Source organism: Rhincodon typus, chromosome 11, assembly GCF_021869965.1.
Source record: "Rhincodon typus isolate 14 chromosome 11, sRhiTyp1.1, whole genome shotgun sequence".
NCBI lineage: Eukaryota > Metazoa > Chordata > Chondrichthyes > Orectolobiformes > Rhincodontidae > Rhincodon > Rhincodon typus.
The window spans coordinates 16,683,110-16,702,080 of NC_063342.1; the positions used below are offsets into that span (position 1 = coordinate 16,683,110).

The 18,971-nt window shown below is 40.9% G+C and overlaps 1 protein-coding gene across 1 annotated transcript in view; it reads left to right on the forward strand.

Annotated features, from left to right (window-relative positions):
- kcnj15 (potassium inwardly rectifying channel subfamily J member 15) overlaps positions 1 to 18,971 on the forward strand; it is a 29,104-nt gene that overhangs the window by 4,271 nt on the left and 5,862 nt on the right. The gene's annotated exons all lie outside the window — the stretch shown is intronic.

Consider the following 18,971-nt stretch of genomic DNA (forward strand, 5'->3'; position numbering starts at 1 on the left):
TATGTTCTATGTTCTATGTTCTATGTTCTATGTTCTATGTTCTATGTGGATTGTATCGGTGCCATTTATTGCTCATACCGCAGACTAGAAAATTCATCAATATTGCTTCCAATTTCCAAGATTCTCTTGTTTTCACATGGGTCGTGTCTGACTGTGTTTTCCTAGCTACCTCAACATTTCTGTACCCATCTCTAGGATAGACCTCAAAAAATGATAGCTTACTAATTTCTATGACTATTTGTACTGCACATCTACACAACTTTAAGTGCTAAAAGAATATCATTTTATAATTTGTTGCATCTAATTCAATCATGCAGCCTTTCTTACCAGTGTTTCCGACATGTCACTCTTTTCTCTCAACTGAGGACCCGCTCCAACTTGGTTGACAGGGTCCTTAAGGAAGCCCATCACATTTACCACATTTCTACTCTAACTCTTCCCTCATCCTCCCAAAACGATGTCCTCACCTTTCACCCCACCAGCCTCCATCATTCTCCACCATCTCCATTGTGCTACCATGACCAAACACATTTTCTTTTTCTTTCCCCTTTCAGCAATCTGATGGGGGCATTTCTTTTGTGACACCAGCTTTCCTTTCTGAATCCATACTCTGTTCCCATCTGATCAAGGTGGTTTGAGCCATTGTGACTGGCATAATGGCTCAGTGGCTAGCACTGCTGCCTCACGGCGCCAGGGACCCAGGTTCACCCACGGACGACTGCCTGTGCGGAGTTTGCACATTCTCCCTGTGTCTGTATGGATTTCTTCCGGGTGCGCCGATTTCCTCCCACAGTCCAAAAATGTGCAGGTTAGGTGGCGTGGCCATGCTAAATTGGCCCTTGGTGTTCAGGAATGTATACGTTAGGTGGATTAGCCATGGGAAATGTAAGGTTACGTGGACAGGGCTGCGGGACTGTGTCCAGTTGGGGTGCTCTTTGGAGGGTCAGTGTGGACTTGATAGGCTGAATGGCCTGCTTCTATGCTGTGGGGATTCTATGATTCAATGATCAACAAAGGCAACAGAAAAGCTGCCGAAAATATTATGGAACCCAGCCCTGTTAAAACACAAACTATCTGACTTGTACAGGTCCCACATCTTCTAGACTGGTTCCCAACGCCCCAAGAATCTAAAGTCCTCCCTTCTGTACCATATGTCAAGGCTAGCATTCAGTTGCACTGTCCTCCTGTTTCCGTGCTTACTAGTGCATGGCATCGGAAATAATCTAGAGATTACTTCTTTAATTTCCTTCCTGGCATTTCTAAAACCTGCCTGTTCAATCTGATGCCTCTTTCTATCAGTCTTTGATATGTATATGGACCACAATATCTGGCTGTTTTCTTTTGCCATGCAGACGCTGTGCAGCCACTCGATGATGTCCTTGATCATTGCACAAGGGAGGCAACATTCCATCCTCAATTCACATCTGTGGCTGTAGAAATATCTGCAAACACTCTTGACTATTTAATATCCCATCACTATTGCTTTTCTGACTTACCTTGCTGTTGGAACGAGAATCTTGACACTTGAACCCAGAGATGGTGAAAAGAGTTTGGTATAAATCCAAGTCAGAATGGTAGGTAAAATAAAGATAGTGTTTTGAGTCTAATGTGACACTTCTTCCAAAGAACTCGAAATGGGAACTCTGTTCCTCTCTCCACAGAAGCTGCCAACTTCTCTAGTACTTTCTGTTTTTATATTAGTTTTCATATTTCCTATTGATTAATGCATGTGGTAAAATAGCAAACTATAGAAACACTCCTTTCCTCGCTCCTGCCCCCTGCACCTTAGGTATCCTTAATCTGCTGAATTATTTACTGACAATCTTACCCGACTTTTATTCAACAAAGTGTAATTTTGTCCCTATTCATATTTACAATATGATATCTGTAAGTAAACGTGCTTGGACCTGTTCACAACCATAGAAAGTATCCCACCACCTCAGCAATTTAAGAACAGTCACTTAAAGTTCCTCACACTTTCTCACACTTCCCTTTCTGAAAGAAACACCCAGAGTAGAAGTGCATTACTCATCAGGTCTTTGTGTGTTCTATTCAGAAACGTGCATGTTGAAAACTGTACATTCACTGGAAGGTGTCTGTTAGCTTATCAGTACTTTTCCTTTCATCAGCAGTATATGAACATTTTCTAGGTTTGTGAATTTCATGCACATAACAATCAGTTGCATTTGTATAGCAGCCTGAGTGTAATAAAATATCCTGAAACACTGTCCAGGAGACAGGAGAATTATAACATTCGACATGATTGGGACACAGAACTCATGGCCATATTAGAGCAGATGGCCAAAAACCCAGTGGAAAAGGTATGTTTTACAGTGCATATTAAAGGAGGAGAAAGAAGTAAATAGTAATAAAGGTAATTCCAGAGCTTAGACCTTAGGCAACTGAAGGTGTGGCCACTAATGGTGCAGTAATTAAAATGTGCAAGAGCCCAGAATTAAGGGAATGTAGATACCTTGGAAGATTGTGGAGGTGGGCGAGATTTCAAACGTCTTCTTTCCCAGGAAATCTTTCATTGCTTTTCATGGAATGTGAGTGGTAAATAATGCGTGTGCTCATTTCCACACCTGTGAACACTGCCCTCTCACCTCAGTAAGTTAAAGACTCGATCAGATTGGAACGTTGTGGAGAGCCACAATTGTCCAAACTCATTTTTCCTTATGTGCAGATCGTGCTCATGCAACCTGTAGATACATATTTTCTTCTGCTCTACTAAACATTATTATTATTAAAGTTTCAACATGCATCTCTAAGATTCTGGCCTCTACTTAAAATTTCTAATTCTCTGCCCCACTATACATCTGACCTCTTTCTCTTTGGTCTCATGCAGTAGTCTAAAGAACCTCAATAGAACATTGATGAACATTTTTGCTCATTAAGCATTTTTCATCTTTCTGGACTCGCGTTATCTGCTGCTCGCAATAAGTGTTGTTTGCAGCACCCTCTTTAAGTGCAGGGACCTCCAGGGTCTTGGTCTAGTGTGATAGAAGAAAACAACCTCCTCGTTTGACCAGAAGTGTCAGTTGTAGATATCAAGATTATTACATAGTTGCAACTAGATCTAGATTACATTGAACTGATAGACATTGCCCCAGAAACTTTGGTTATGTCTCACTCTTTCTAGCTCCTGAGTTGTTCTGCCCACAAGTCCTTATGTCACCATCATAGTGGGTGGTGCTTATGGCATTCCTCAGTATTAACCCTCTCAGACCCATATATACAACATTATTCCACGAACTTTTTTTCTCATTATTAGTATCATACATAAATGCATATAATCATACCTGCAACTACTCCATCTCCCACGAGACTCTGACTTTACAAAATCAGATGATCTGGAGGTGTCACTGTTCTCCGAGAACATGCTGTCCTCAGATTTGGAAAATTGATAATTTGCTGACTGAAAGCCAATTGGCGTTGATTGTTTTCCTGACGTTCTGATGTCAGTCAGCCCCTTTAAACTGGAGGACCTTTAATCTTGTGGATTTTATGTAAGGAGGCCAGCTCCCTTGCTGAAACAGGCAATTTCTTCTTTGCAGTATCTTGATTTATTGAACATTGGTCATCCCCAGGCAGTATTACATCAGTTATAGATTCACCAATTGGTTAGGTGGGATATGCTTACTTGGGCGATCTCATTGCTTCTTTTCCCGCGTAAATATTGCTGGCTGTGCAGTCTGAGTGCTCTTCAATGTTGATAACAGTGGAAAACGTTTAAGCCAATCCTTGGTCTTTTCTACGTCGGTGAGACCAAACGTAGACTAGGTGACCATTTCGCCAATCATTATCACCTGGACTCTAACGGCCAACCTAGCCTCCTGGTCCTGCCCATTTCAACTCCCCCACCCAATCCCACCTCCGGCATATCCGTCCTCGGCCTCCACCAGTGTCATAGTGACTTGGAACGCAAATTTGAACAACAACACCTTATCTTCTGCCTGGGCACCTATAGCCCAGAGGACCCAACATTGAGTTCTCCAATTTCAAATAATCTTCTCACCCATCCACCGGCTCCCGTTCCAGACCCACCGCCTCCCTTCCATTCCACCTTCTGACCCTCCCTTCCAGCCTCCAACCAGATTCATCACTCCCATCGACCAACCAGGCTGTACCTACCACCAGTGTCCACCTATCACCACCCCTCTACTGCTTTTTACCTGCAGCTCCCACATCCAGTCCTGAAGAAGGGTTATACCTGAAACGTTGACTGCTCCTTTCCTCCAAATGCTGCCTTCCTTGTAATGTTCTTCCAGTCTCCTGTTTGACTATCCTGTATAGCCATAGGTTCCCATCTTGTTAACAGTATGAAACAAATATCTTATCCCACTGTAACTAATTTATGTGGATTCTGAACTTGTTTTAGGTTCTGCCGTGAGTTCACAGTATGCTATAAAATCTTCTACTAGCTGTCCTTTGGTTGTTCCTTGACTGGCTGTTCATTTACTGGTTGTTCCTTAACCAGTTGTTTCTTAATGTTATATTATGTAACCCGTACCCGTCTGCCATTTGAAGAAAATTGAGGTCAAGAGTAAAAATTCCTGGTCGTGATGTATATACACGTCTTATATTATTTGGTGGCCTCTGTATAAGAGAGTTGCTTGTAACATGCTTCTAATCTTAAGAGCTATACCTCCCGGACTATTTAGTTACACTATTGCTGCTCATAGATAGTGTTTTCTTAACCATGGCTCACTATCTGATAGTAAGGTGATGCTCACCCTGATGTCTAACTTTAATTTTCTGTGATGATCACTTGCCAAAATGTTAGGTCTGGATCTCCTATTTCCTCTAGGAACACTTTAAGTTTTTCTTCTCTGTAAACATTTGTTACCTTATTAAACTGTTTATGTGGGTAGTTTATGATTTCTTGCTTTTCTAAAACTGTGCCCCAATTCCATACATTTTCTGAAAGTGATATTTTGTGTGGCAGCTAAAACATTCATGTTAAATAGCTGACATTGCCTTTCTCTCTGAGGCCTCCTAGCTGCAAGCACTGACAAGGATGATAGTCCCTGTCATATATATACTGGTTTCTTGTGTGTGTGTTTTGTGGTGTTGTATATTGAGAATATAGGAGGCATGTTTAGTAAATTTGCGGATGAAGCTAAAATTGGTCATATTGTGGACAGTGAAGAAGGTTATCTAAGATTACAAAGATATCTTGATCACTTAGGTTAATGGGCTGAAGAATAACAGACAGAGTGTAATTTGGATAAATGTGAGGTATTACATTTTGGTAAAACAAGGAAGGGTAGGACTTATATAATTAATAGTAGGGTCCTGGGTGGTATTGTAGAACAGAGAGATCTAGGCATTTAGGTACATAATTCTTTGAAAAATGTGTCACAGATAGACAGGCTGTTTAAGGAGGCACACTTGTCTTCAATGTTCAGACCTTTGAATACAGGAGTTGGGAAGACATATTGAAGTTGTACAGGATGTTACTGAGGCCTCTTCTGGAGTTACTGTATTCAGTTCTGGTTGTTCTGCTATTGAAAGAATATTATTAAATCAGATAGAGTTCAGAAAAGATTTACCAAGATGTTGCCAGGAATAGAGAGTTTGAGTTATAAAATAGGCTGGGACTTTTTTTCACTGGATTGTAGGAGGTTGAGAGGTAACCTTTTCGAGGTTTATAAAATCATGGGGTAGGGGTGTCTAAAACTAGAGGGCATTGGTCTAAAGTGAGAGGAGAAAAATTTTAATTGGATCTGAGGGGCAACTTTTTCGCACAGAAGCTGATGCATGTATGGAATGAGCTGCCAGAGGAAGTGGTAGAAGTGGGTACAGTTACAACATTTAAAAGATATTTGGAAAGATACATGAAAAGGAAAGGTTTAGAGGGATATAGGGCAAATGCAGGGAAAAGGGACTAGTTCAATTTAGGATACCTGATTGGCTTGGATGAATGGGACAAAAGGGTCTGTTTCCATGCTGGATGACTCTGTGACTCAAGGATGTCAGGCAGCCCTCGGAAGTGTTTGATGTCTGATATCTCAGGACTTTATTGCCCTCAGTATTCAGAATTAACCTGCACTTCTCAGTTCAAAACCATTCTTCATCAATGCACAAGTGATTGTATAAGCTCAATCTAAATGCATATGACACAATTAAGATTTGTTTTCTCTTAAATGTGATTTTTCCTATAATGCCACTGAATGCACTAAACAGGCTGGTATCCATCCTGTACTTGTCTGTTGTGATTCATGTGCACCAAATACTGTCATTCATACATTGTCAATGTGGCTTTGTAGTTCTCTAAATACAGAATGCAAGCATTTCATTATTGTTTTTTAAATACTGTTGACCACAGCTTTAAAATTCTGTATTGAGTCCACGTTTTGGAAAATTGGTCATTTGTTTTTATTAAATTTAAATTTCCATGAATATGGCCTTCTTATCATGTCGCACTAACTTATAAATCTTTTCGTTACAAGGATGGGGGTTTGGTCTGCTGCTGAAGATTCCAACTTGCAGTGGGAATTAATAAAGCCAAAAGAAAGAAAATGCATTGTATAGTCCATTTCACAACTTCTTGAGTCAAAGAAATACTTTTGAAACAGAGCCACAATTTTAATATATGATATGTTTAATATGAACTGAAATTTCTACATATACTCTGCAAGTACTGCTTACCAAAGTCCAGTTCATGAATGTAATGCAGTGTGATGAGTGATAAAGACCTCCAAATTTCTGTTGAAATGGAAATTACATTGCATCAATATTTATCTGATGTCATGAATATAAATGTTCACCTGAAGTAGCTTTAAGTTGAATGTGAATAAGAAAACAAATTTATTTTTGTCAATAGTGCAATCTGTCATACTGATGAAAACTATAATGATAAAACTGGTCCTCTGTTTTAGGCTAACCCATTACAGCCAAGTCACTCCATAATGCTCCCAATATTAGAAAGAGTCAAGGACAAGAATGACAAATCTGTCTGTCCTGCGATATAGTTCTTCAAGCCTAGCTAAGTGTATTTTGAATGCCCCAATATGATTCACTGTGCTTCCTTGTTCAGAAAATTAATCCAAATTCTTTCACTATTTCTGTCAAAAATTCTTCATTGAAATGACTTTATAACTTACATTTTTGTACTTACATTTATACCATCTAGTTTTGGCATACTTGTAAGTAAATTTCTGGATGAAACAAAATGATGCAATATACCATGATTCATAAAGATAGCAAAAATAATCCCCTGTATTTAATAAGTGTATTATGGTGACATCAAACTATCTCAAGATGCTGCAAGCAACAAATGACAAGGTCCCATACTCAGTTCAATGGTGGCTCTCTCACTTCTGAAACAGTAAGTTGAGGGTTCGAAGCCTACTCCAGAGATCTGGGGACAGGAGGAGGCTATTCAGTCCCCCGAAGCTGTTCAGTTAGATCATTAGCTAATCTGTACCTCAACCTGCTATAAACACCATCTTTTAAAGCCAAATTTGCAGATAATGCTGCCACTGTTTTCTGACAAACATCTATCAGTCTCGGTTTTGAAATGTTGATTAGATGAGTATCCAATGGGGGAAAGAGTTTCAGATTTCTGCTGTACCTTGTCATAGAGTTATCGAGTCATATGGCATGTAAACAGACTCTTCAGTCCAACCAGTTAATGCCAAACATAATCCCAAACTAAACTATTCCCACATACCTGCTCCTGGCCCACATCCCTACCTTGCCTATTCATGTACTTATCCAAATGTCTTTTAAATGTTCTAATTGTAGCCACATCCACACTTCCTCAGAAAGTTCATTCCACATGCAAACCACCCTCTGTGTAAAACATTTGCCCCTCATGTCTCTTCTAAATCTCTCTCCTCTCACCTGTCACCCCTGGTCTTGAAATCCCCCATCCTACCTGTACACCTCATGATATTATAAACTTCTGTAAGGTCACCTCTCAGCCTCCTGTGCTCCAGTGAAAATAGCCCCAGCCTATCCAGCCTTTAGAACGTAGAACATAGAACAGTACAGCACAGTGACGACCTATTATCCTACTCTAAGATCAAACTACCCTGCATACCCTACATTTTACTATCATCCATGTGCCTATCCAAGAGTCGCTTAAATGCCCCTAATGTATCATTCGCCACTACCACTACTGTGTGAAGAAATATTTCCTGATTTCACTCCTGAAAGGCCGAGTTCTAAGTTTACAACCGTGGCCTCTCATTCCCGATTCCCTCACCCTGGAAATAATTTGTCTTTGTCCACTTGCCTCAATCTTTTTTTATTTTAAATTCCTTGATTTGATCTCTCCTCAATCTTCAATACCCAAGGGAATACCAGCCACGTTTCTGTGACCTGTCCTAATAATTTAACCTTTTTAACATTCTAGTGAATCTATACACTGCACATCCCTCCAAGCTCAATGCCTGAGTTATGGTGCTTAGAACTGAATGTTGTGCTCAAATGGATCTGAGCAAGGCTCTATATTATTAAATCAAATAGTCTTGAGCAGTTCAAATCTAAAATGATGCCTTATGTAGCACTTTAGGAGAATCAGCTTTAAGATGGAAACAATGTCCTACTTGCCTCCTGGGTTGAATGTAAAAGAACCCTAAGACATTGTTTGAAGAAGATCATTGAAGTTCTCCCATAATGTCTCGGTTAACATTCATTCCTTAACCAACACTACAAAGCAGTTTAATTCATAATCTCGTGTATGCACAGGCCTGCTGTGTTTTTTCCCCATTACAGCAGTTTATCATTGGACACAGGGTGCTTTGGGATGTTCAGATATGCTGTGCAAATGTGATTCAAAAGAGACCTTTTTAACACAGCCAGTGATTCAGATCAGGAAGGCACGGCCTGGAAGTATGGTGGACGCAGGTTCACCTGAGGCATTCATGAGGGCATTGGATGATCATTTGAATGGAAACAAGATGCAGCGTTATGGGAGGAGTAGCAAGAGATTGGCACTGTGTCAAAGAACAAAGAACAATGTAGCACAGAAGAAGGCTCCTCGGCCCTCCAAGCCTACACCGACACATTTTGCCCTTTCACATTAAAACTGTCTTCAATTACAGGATCCGTATCCCGCTTTTCCCTTCCTATCCATGTATTTGTCCAGGTGCTTCTTGAATGCTGCTATTCTGTCTGATTCTACCACCTCCTTTGGCAGTGCGTTCTAGGCACCCACTATCCTTTGTGTGAAAAATGTGCCTCACATCTTTCTTTTAAACTTCCCTCCGCCACCACACCTTGAACTTGTGTCCCCTAGTAATTGACCCCTCCACCCTGGGAAAATGCCTCATACTTTCCACTCTATCCGTGCCATTTCAATCTTATTACATTCTATCAGGTCGCCCCTCAACCTCCTGCATTCCAGGGAAAACAAACCCTGTCTATCCAACCTTTCTTAGTAGCTAAAATCTCTCATACCAGGCAACATCCTGGTAAACCTTTTCTGTACCCTCTCCAAAACATCTACATCCTTCTGGTAGTGACCACAACTATACACAAATATTCCAAATGTAGTCTATCTAAAGTTCTATACAGCTGCAGCATAATTTGTCTATCTTTATACTCAATGCCCCTTCCAATGAAGGAAAGCATGCCATATGTCTTCTGGTGATTTAGAGAACCAGTGCAGACAAATGGGCCAATTGGGCTTTTTATATGCACTTCTGTGAAGGTTCTGTATGCGGGTGAGTCCTTTCTTTGTAAATGCTGCAGTCATTCTGGGCACAAGTATATCCTACACACCACATCAAGAAGCGCAAACAGCTAAGTTTGATCTGGTGGTGTTAATTGAGAGAGCAGAATTGGTCAGGTCATTGTAAAAACAGTGTGAAGAATCAGGTTATGGTTCAGCCAGCATGATTAGTTAACTCATGTGCAACAATGCCACAAAGTGAAAATTCAGTCCAAGAATTCCATTACCTTAAAAAAACCTTGCATTCATACAGTGCATCTCATGATCTCAAGATTTCCCAAGTGCTTTACAGGCAATACAATAATTTTGAAATGTAGACTTTTTGTAATTTTGGCAATACGGGACCCAATTTGTAGAAAGCTACCTTCTGCAACCAGCAACATGATTATGAACAGATAATCTGCTTTAGTGATATTTATTGAGGAATAAGAATTGTTGACCATAACACCAGATATAATTCCTTTACTTTTCTTCGAAATATTGTGATGGAATCTGTTAGAGCAGATGAGATCACTGTGTTAACCAAAAAAGACATTGAAGTAAAAATACATTTTAATGTCTACAGGCAGGCAGAACTTCCATTTAGCCTGTATTCTGAAGGTTGGCACCTCTGACAGTCTTTAGTTTGTGGAATTCTCTTCCCAAGAAAGCAGTAGAGGCTGGATTGTTGAATTTATTCAAGGCAAAGTTTGATGGATGTTTGATTAGACAAGGGACTAAAAGGTGATGTGGGGCATACAGGAAACTGGAGCTAAACCACAGCCAGGTCAGCCATGATCTTATTGAATGATGTTGTCAATTCAAAGGGCTGAATGGCCTACTCCAGCTCCTATACACATGTTCCTATCTCCTGACAATGCACCTCTCCTCTAGTATTCCATTGTAATATGTTGACTGGCTGTAAAATGCTAAACAATGGATTATGCCCATGATTGTGTAAGGGCTGCACTTTAATCTAAATATTTTAAAATCTTGATATTCCGAAGCAAATTCATTCTGCAATACTTTTAGGACCCAGTAGTAACTACATAATGCATTTAAGAAACAGATATAGACTTACTAATAAGACCTTGGATAAGACTTAAACTTGCAGCCTTTTAACTCAGCATTGAAAGTTCAACCAATTGAACTAAGCTGTCCAGCCCCAGCGAAAGTTAAGCCAACTTTCTGTATATTCCTTTATCAGCATTGGACCACAATCCTGGAATTTCCTACCCAAAAGCATGGGGTGACCAGCTTCACTGCTTAGCCAATCCATTGTTAAATGCTGACTGATAGATAAGTTCTCTTTAAGATGGTATTCCTGTCTCCCTCTCCTGATCTTCTCTAGCCCTGTATATTGTAAGCAAGGGACGAGTGGTTAGAGTTGGGACAGGGTAGAGGAAAGTCCTAGCGTGTTTGGTGAAACAGTGGAAGGTTCACCATAAGGGGAGAACTGGTTTTTTTGATTTCCTTTCAGGAATATGGAAAAAACTAGAAGAAATACCTATTGAAGGATGGAGGCAGGCATAGTCCATAACAAAATCAGAAATTTCTGGAAAAACTGAGCAGGTCAGGCAGTTTCTGTGGAAGGAAAGCAGAGTTAACGTTTTGGGTCCAGTGACTTTTCTTCTTGTGAACTTAGGTTCTGAAAATTTCTGATTTTGTTTCCAGCATCTGCAGTTCTTTGTTTTATTTTGTGTCTATTTTAAGACAATAGTCCATTCCTGGGATGAACAGAACATTTTCATTTAAAAGCAAAACAAAAGCAAAAGCAGAACATTATTATTAATGAGGAGAAATAGCTAACTATCGGGGTAAAGACACCACTCACTCCCCATTACTTGTTGAGAGGATCCCTGCCAACTGGGCTTTGTATTTTGCAAAATAAATAAACCACATGAGTTGCTGAACAATAAGCCATTGATATTGCGTGCTTCAAGTTCAATACAATGGCTTAAAGTATTTCTTGTGCTCCCAGAAATGAACTTGGTGAAATCTTTGAAACATTGTCCTTGTACAGTCAACTCTGCATCCTAATCCCATTTCCACAGTTCAACAGAAAAACATTTGCCAACTCTTCATTATGAATAATGAAACAGAAGCAGACAAGCTAAATACAGTTGAGCAATTTAGGAATCATGCCCACTGATGGAGTTTAACTAGAAAGTGGAAAAGTGAGTCTGAGAATTAAAATCTGACATGGATAATAGCAGTTTTGGAAAAATGGGGAGCGAATTAGCTGAAGTGTGATGGATGGACAAATTAGCACACGGAAATCTGGAGAGATTTATATGTACAATAAGAGTGATGAAACTAAAAAAGAATATGAAGAAAGAAAGAAAACAGGCTCTGAACAGGATAAGTAAAGATAAAACTAAAAAGATAGGGAAAAATTTCAAGAAACAGCAGAAGAAGCATTCAGAGATAGTAGGAACTACCGATGCTGGAGTCTGAGATAACAAGGTGTAGAGTTGGATGAGCACAGCAGGCCAAGCAGCATCAGAGGAGCAGGAAAGCTTACGTTTCAGGTCTGGACCCTTCTTCAGAATGAGGGAGGGGAAGGGGAATCTGAAATAAATAGAGAGAGGGGTAGGCGATGATGGTAGGTGGATAAAGGAGCAGATAGGTGGAAAGAAGACGGACAGGTCAAGGAGGCGGGGATGGAGCCAGTAAAGGTGAGTGTAGGTGGGGATTTGTGATGGGGGTTGGTCAGTTGGGAGGGAGGGGCGTGTGAGTGGGCAGGAAGACAGACAGGTCAAGGAGGCGGGGCCTGTCCGCCTTCTCTCTCCCCTATCCGCTCCTCCTACCTCACTGACCATCCCCCACCCCCACTTCCTACCTACCAGCCTCATCCCCGCCTCCTTGACCTATCCGTCTTCTTTCCACCTATCTGCTCCTTTATCCACCCACCTGCCCCTCCCTCCCAACTGACCAATCCCCATCCCAACTCCCTACCTACACTCACCTGTAGTGGCTCCATCCCCGCCTCCTTGACCTGTCCGTCTTCTCTCCACCTATCTGCTCCTTTATCCACCTTCCATCATCGGCTCCCCCTCTCTCTATTTATTTCAGAGTCCCCTTCCCCTCCCCCATTTCCGAAGAAGGGTCCAGACCTGAAACGTCAGCTTTCCTGCTCCTCTGATGCTGCCTGGCCTGCTGTGTTCATCCAGCTCTACACCTTGTTATCTCAGAAGAAACAGTCACTTCTTTTTTAGGACTATCAGTAAAATGTAAGTTGCTAAAGTTGAAATGAGACCCCCAGGGGAGAGATGATTCTCACTTTGTAGTTGATAATCAAAAAATCTGGCAGGTAATTAAACCGTATCTCTTATTGGTCTACATTGATCGAAGGAGAAGGATAACAAGTTAAATTCTGAAGTGATTACTCAATTTGGGTCATAATACTCAGATAAAACCTGTAGATAAACCAAAGGAAGACAAGCTGCTAAAACCCAATGCAATCCATTCTAAGCTTCTGAAAGATGAAAGATGGAAATAACGAGGCCCCAAATATTTTAAATAGAGAAATCTGTATGAGGCTGGGCTTGTGTCAGAGGACTGTAAATATCCAATATGCTATCATTTTAAATAATAAAGATGGAGCAATATGGTAATCATAGGTTATTTAGCTTAAACACAGTGATAGGGAAAATGTAAGAGAGGCTAATGATATAAATGAATATAACTCTAGATCAACTGATAATTAGAACAAACTAATATGGATTTTAAAATAGACTTGTGCAACACAAGCCTCATAAAATTTGTTCATCATGTAACAGATATGGTAAATGAAGGAAATGCAGAGGATGTCGTGTACGTGGACATTGGCAATGGGCAACAAGGAAGATTACTAAAGAATATGAAATTAGTGGTAGGACAACAAAGTGAATTGAAACTTGGTTACAAGGGAGAAAACATGATGAAATAGAAATATAGGGCTTTCTTTCATAAAACACAATAAAGGTTTCTAAAATGGAAGTGTTTAAAAGCATGCAAGAGTGAAACATGGCACATAGAGTTATAGAATAATACAGCATGGAAACAGGCCCTTAGGCCCAAACTGGTCAATGCTGGCCATGGAGCCCACTCAGCTAGTTCCAGTTGCCCGCATTTGGTCCATAACTATCTAAACCATTCCCACCCTTGTTCCTATCCAAATGTTTTTTAAATGTTTCTATTGTACCTGCCTCAGCCATTTTCTCTAGCAGCCCATTCCATATACGCAGTGTTCTCTGTGTGAAGAAGTTGTCTTAAATCTTTCCCCTCTGACCTTAAACCTATGCCCTCAAGTTTTCAATTCCCCATCCCTGGGTAAAAGACTGTATGCATTCATCCTATCTATGCCCCTCATGACTTTATACACCTCAATAAGGTCACCCCTCATTCTTCTACACTCCAAGGAATAAAGTCACCTGTGAGTGAGCAGTTTTTATCAATATCAGTTTTTATCAAAGTCATCAATGTATATTGTGAACATTTTGTGAACATTTGCAATCCCATTTCTGACTCCTGTGGAATCCCACTGGTTACAAGTTACCCACCTGAAAATGAACCTCTTATGCCAACTTGGTGTTTCCTGCCCTTTAGCCAATCTCTATCTATGCCGGTATATTACCTCCAACACCGTGGGCTCTTACCTTATGACTAAACCTTTTATGAGGCACCTTGTCAAATGCCCACTGTTGGTACACGAAGAAGGGAAGGGTGTAGAGCAGTAATTGAGTAAGACTACATGAAAATTGTTGTTCTTTCTCAGAAGGTTTTTTAATGATAGCTAACTGTCTCTTTGGCTTCACTACTGGCCTCAGGATATGTCAATTAGCTAATAACAGAGCTGTAAAGATTTGAAAGTTCATTATCAAATTGTAGTCCATTGTCAAAGATGACTACATCCAGGGTTTCATGCGTAGAAAACATGACCTTTAACACAGTTATTGAGCAAGATAAGAAAAACCATCTCCTTGACTAAGAAGAAGTCAAAAATCACATGACACCAGGTTATAGTCCAACAGCTTTATTTGAAAATGCAATGTTTCCGAGCTCAGCTCCTTCCTCAGCCGTAGTGTAAGAGAGAGGGTATAAGACACAGAATTTATAAGCAGAAAGGTAACAACCCTAAAACTAGCTGCTTCTTGTCGAATCTTTAATCAGTTTAAGAAAGAGACTGCTGATTAAAATGCAAAAATCCAGATTCCTTTCAAGTCATTGTCCCGAGATAATTAAAGGTTTTATCAATGTGTACAAGAGGTGACATCTCAGGTCAGACCATGCATTTTGGGTGTGAGGTCTTGCTTAGAATCTATCTGTGTTTTAAACTGGGGTCAGGTTTTTTTTTGAGCAAAACAATGTATCCGCAACTGCACAAACATCATAGAAGAAATAGTGTGTGTCTGTGTGTGTGTGTGTGTGTCTGTGTGTGTGTGTGTCTGTGTGTGTGTGTGTGTGTGTGTACGTAGGCGTGTTTGTGAGAGTGTATAGTGTATTGGGGTCACCTATAGTGCAACATGAACCCAAGATCACAATTGAGACCGTCCTCATGGGTATGGAACTTGGCTATCTGCCTCTGCTCAGCTATTTTGTGTTGTTGTGCATCTCAAAGTCCACCTTGGAGGATGCTTACCTGAAGATCGGAGGCTGAATGTTCTTGACCCCTGAAGTGCTCCCTCACATCATCAACTAAGAAGCGACCAATGCCAAGGCATTCTCGTGGTCTTCCTTGCAGAAGGGGTTGAGTAGAGGAGGAAAGATGTCTTACAGCCGTTGTACAGGGTCTTGGTGAGATCACATCTGGATTGTGAACTGCAAAGGTCCAAGAAAGCAAATCACTACCATCTTCACAAGGGCAGCTGTGCTTGGGCAACAAATATTGCCCAGCCAACAAAACCCACATACCCTGAATTAGTGAAAAAATAATATTTTAATCCCCTTACCAGAAAAAATTTATTTGCCAATGAGGGAGTGCAGCATCGTTGTTGTATGAGGAGTGAGCGGGTTGACTGGGCCTGTATTCATTGGCGTTTCGCAGAGTAAGAGAGAATTTCATTGAAACTACAAAGTGCTGACAGGATTAGACAGCCTGGATGGAGGGATGATGTCTTTCCCCGGCCAGGACAGGTCCAGAATAAGAAATCACATTCTCAGGATACATAATAGGCCATTTCAAACTGAAACGAGGACAACTTTTTTTCAATTAGAGGGTGGTGATCCAGTGGAATTCTCAAACACAGGTCTCTGAAGACCAAGTCACTGAATATGTTTAAGAAAGAAGTAAATAGATTTCTAGAGATGAAAGACATCAAAGGGTATGAGGAGAGCATGAGGGTGAGATGACATCAAGATGGACTAGAAGGTCAATCATGATCATGTCGAATAATGGAGCAGGCTCAGTGGGCTGAATGGCTTATGTCTGCACCTATTTTCCGTATTTTAATGTATAGCTGGAAAGGAGGATGTGAAAGATGTACTTCTTCTGTCTATGAGTAGCACAGGTGATGCAGTTGGTGCCTGTGCCCTTGAGAAATGCTAGGCTACCATACCAGATGGCTGTGCCCTGGTTAGCATTTGGAAATCCACAGATGTCACTTGTTAATTTTCTGGAGGATGTCCAGTCAGAGAGTTTGTGAGGTCACCGATCGTACTTTGTAGATGACAAAATCACCAATAATGTGAATGTGATGGTGCTGTACGTAAAGTACTGGAGCCATCCTCTGGCCAACTTTCCATTAAAGGCATGCAAAACGGCACACATTCTTCATCAAGTAACTAAACCTCACAACATCTCTGCAACTTTATCACAGTGGCTGGCAAGTATGTTGCAGTTGATGTGGTAGCAGTAGTGTGAAGTGGTTAAGGTCACAAAGACCTTGACTTCTTGAAGAAATGAGTTTGTCCTTGCTTGCGTTGTTGATGGGCTGCTTCATAGAACATTAGCAGTAATCTGATTCTTCCTCTGGATGTATTTCTTGACTATTATATTGTATGAGCTGCAAAGGGGAAAGATTTAAAAGGGACCTCAGGGGCAACGTTTTCATGCAGAGGGTAGTGCGTGTATGGAATGAGCTGCCAGAGGAGGTGTTGGAGGCACCTTTAAAAGGTGCCTGGATGAGTATATGAACAGGAAGGGTTTAGAGGCATATGGGCCGAATGCCGGCAAATGGGACTAGATCAGTTTAGGATATCTGGTCAGCGAACGTGTTGGACCAAAGGGTCAGTTTCCGTGCTGTCAACTCTATGACTCTGGATTCTGGGAACCACCCTTGTGAGCCTCTCTGTGCTGTACAAAGTTATCAAGGGCTTGTGGTCAGTTTCCAATTTGAGTCGTAGACCTAAGATATCAAAAGTTTCTCTCATCCCCAGAATGAGGCAAGTGCCTCTTTTTTAATGATGGCTTACATTTATTGTATGTCAGTAGAGTTCTGGAAGGGTAGTTGACTGGCCGTCTGCTCCCCCCACATTGGATCTGAAGTACGATTGCTCCCAGACCTGTGGATAATGCAGGGCTGCTATTAAAGTTGCAAGGACAGGGCTATAACGTACAAGTACTTTGGATTAAATGAGCAGGTCATTGATTTTGTAACACGAGTGCTGTTGATGCTCATTCCATTGCCATGCTTGATCTTGCTTCAAAAGTTGTTTGAGAGGCTTATTAACTTGGGCTAAGTGGGGTAAGAACTTTCCCACCTTGTTCACCATTCCTATGAACTGTTAAGAGTTCTGTAATATTCCTGGGTGATGGAATTGTCTTGTGGCATATCTCTTCTGTAAGTTTGCCATAATCCCTTTTGTCTGAACAATGCAGCCTAAAAATGTAACTATTGGGTTTGAGAATTCCTGCCAGTCATTAAGTGTCAACCCATATTCAGCAAGTTATTCAAGAGTCTCCTAACAATTTGTTATTATGTTGGGGTTTGGTGGGCCCATTGATGTAAATGTCATCTATGTGGCATATAACATTTCTAATATGTTGGACCTCATTCATTAGAAGATATTGTGAATAGCCAAAGTCTTTTCCCAAGGTAGGGGAGTCCAAAACGAGAGTGCATAGGTTTAAGGAGATAGAAAGAACTGCAGTTGCTGGAGTCAGAGTCAATGTAGTGTGCAGCTGGAGGAACACAGCAGGTCAGGCAGCATCAGAGGAGCAGGAAAGTTGACGTTTTGGTTCAGGATCCTTCATCAGGACTTCATAGGTTTAAGGTGAGAGGGGAAAGATATAAAAGAGACCTGAGGGGCAAGTTTTTCACATAGAGGATCATCCGTGTATGGAATGAGGCGGCAGAAGAAGTGATAGAGGCTGGTACAATTACAGCATTTAAAAGGCAGCTGGATGGGTACATGAATAGGAAGGGTTTAGAGGGATTTGCGGGCAAGTGGGACTAGATTCATTTAGGATATCTGGTCGGCATGGATGAGGTGGATTGAAGGGTCTGTTTCCATGCTGTACAACTCTATGACTCTATGACTCAATGTCAAATGCAAATATGATGCCAAAGGGCAGGCAGTTAAAACAATAATGTCCATTTGGTGTGTTGAATGTTATCAGTAGTTCAGAGATCTCATCTGGGGAAGTTGCTAGAACCTGCTATTCATGTCCAGTTTGCTGAAGATTTTTCAGTTTGCAAGCCTATCGCCTACAAATGTATCACTTATTAACTGATTTATTCCAAAGTCAAGACAAATGCTAAGAATCTGTTTAGTTTAAGAACTGGCGCCATAGTCAAACACCACATTATTGCCTGCATGACTTTTGAAATAATACCCTTCTGGAGAATGGTCTCAATCTCTTCTTTTATCTTGACTCTAAGTGGGTGTAGGATCTTTCTGAGTGTGAACAGGCAGATCAGTTTGGCATCTGCCTTCAGTGTGATATAACACACAGTTCTAATGTTTGGTTTTCCTCAACCTTTAACAGGTTTGGGATTTGCTGTCTAAACTCATTACTTTGTATCTGACTGAAAGCCACATCTACTTTTAAGGATATGCGCTATGCTACAGAACAATGAGCATGGCTGATTCTAAATAACATATAGTGTTTCAACAATTTGTCTTTTTGTCTTAATGTTGCCTGAAGCTGAACTTTGACCATGAAGTTGATTCCTCCTGATCCATGTATTGGATAATAAAGATTGCAGGGTGACCTTCTTCTGCTTTTTAAGGCTGTCGAACAGAACAGTGCCTGCAGTCCCTATGTTGTGGACATTGACAGCAATATCCACGCTCCGGTATTGAATACTCCGGTCCATAATTTCCCAGAGAAAAGAATTACTGCGCAGTTTATCTCTAAAAACAATTGCCTTGTTTCTTCCTA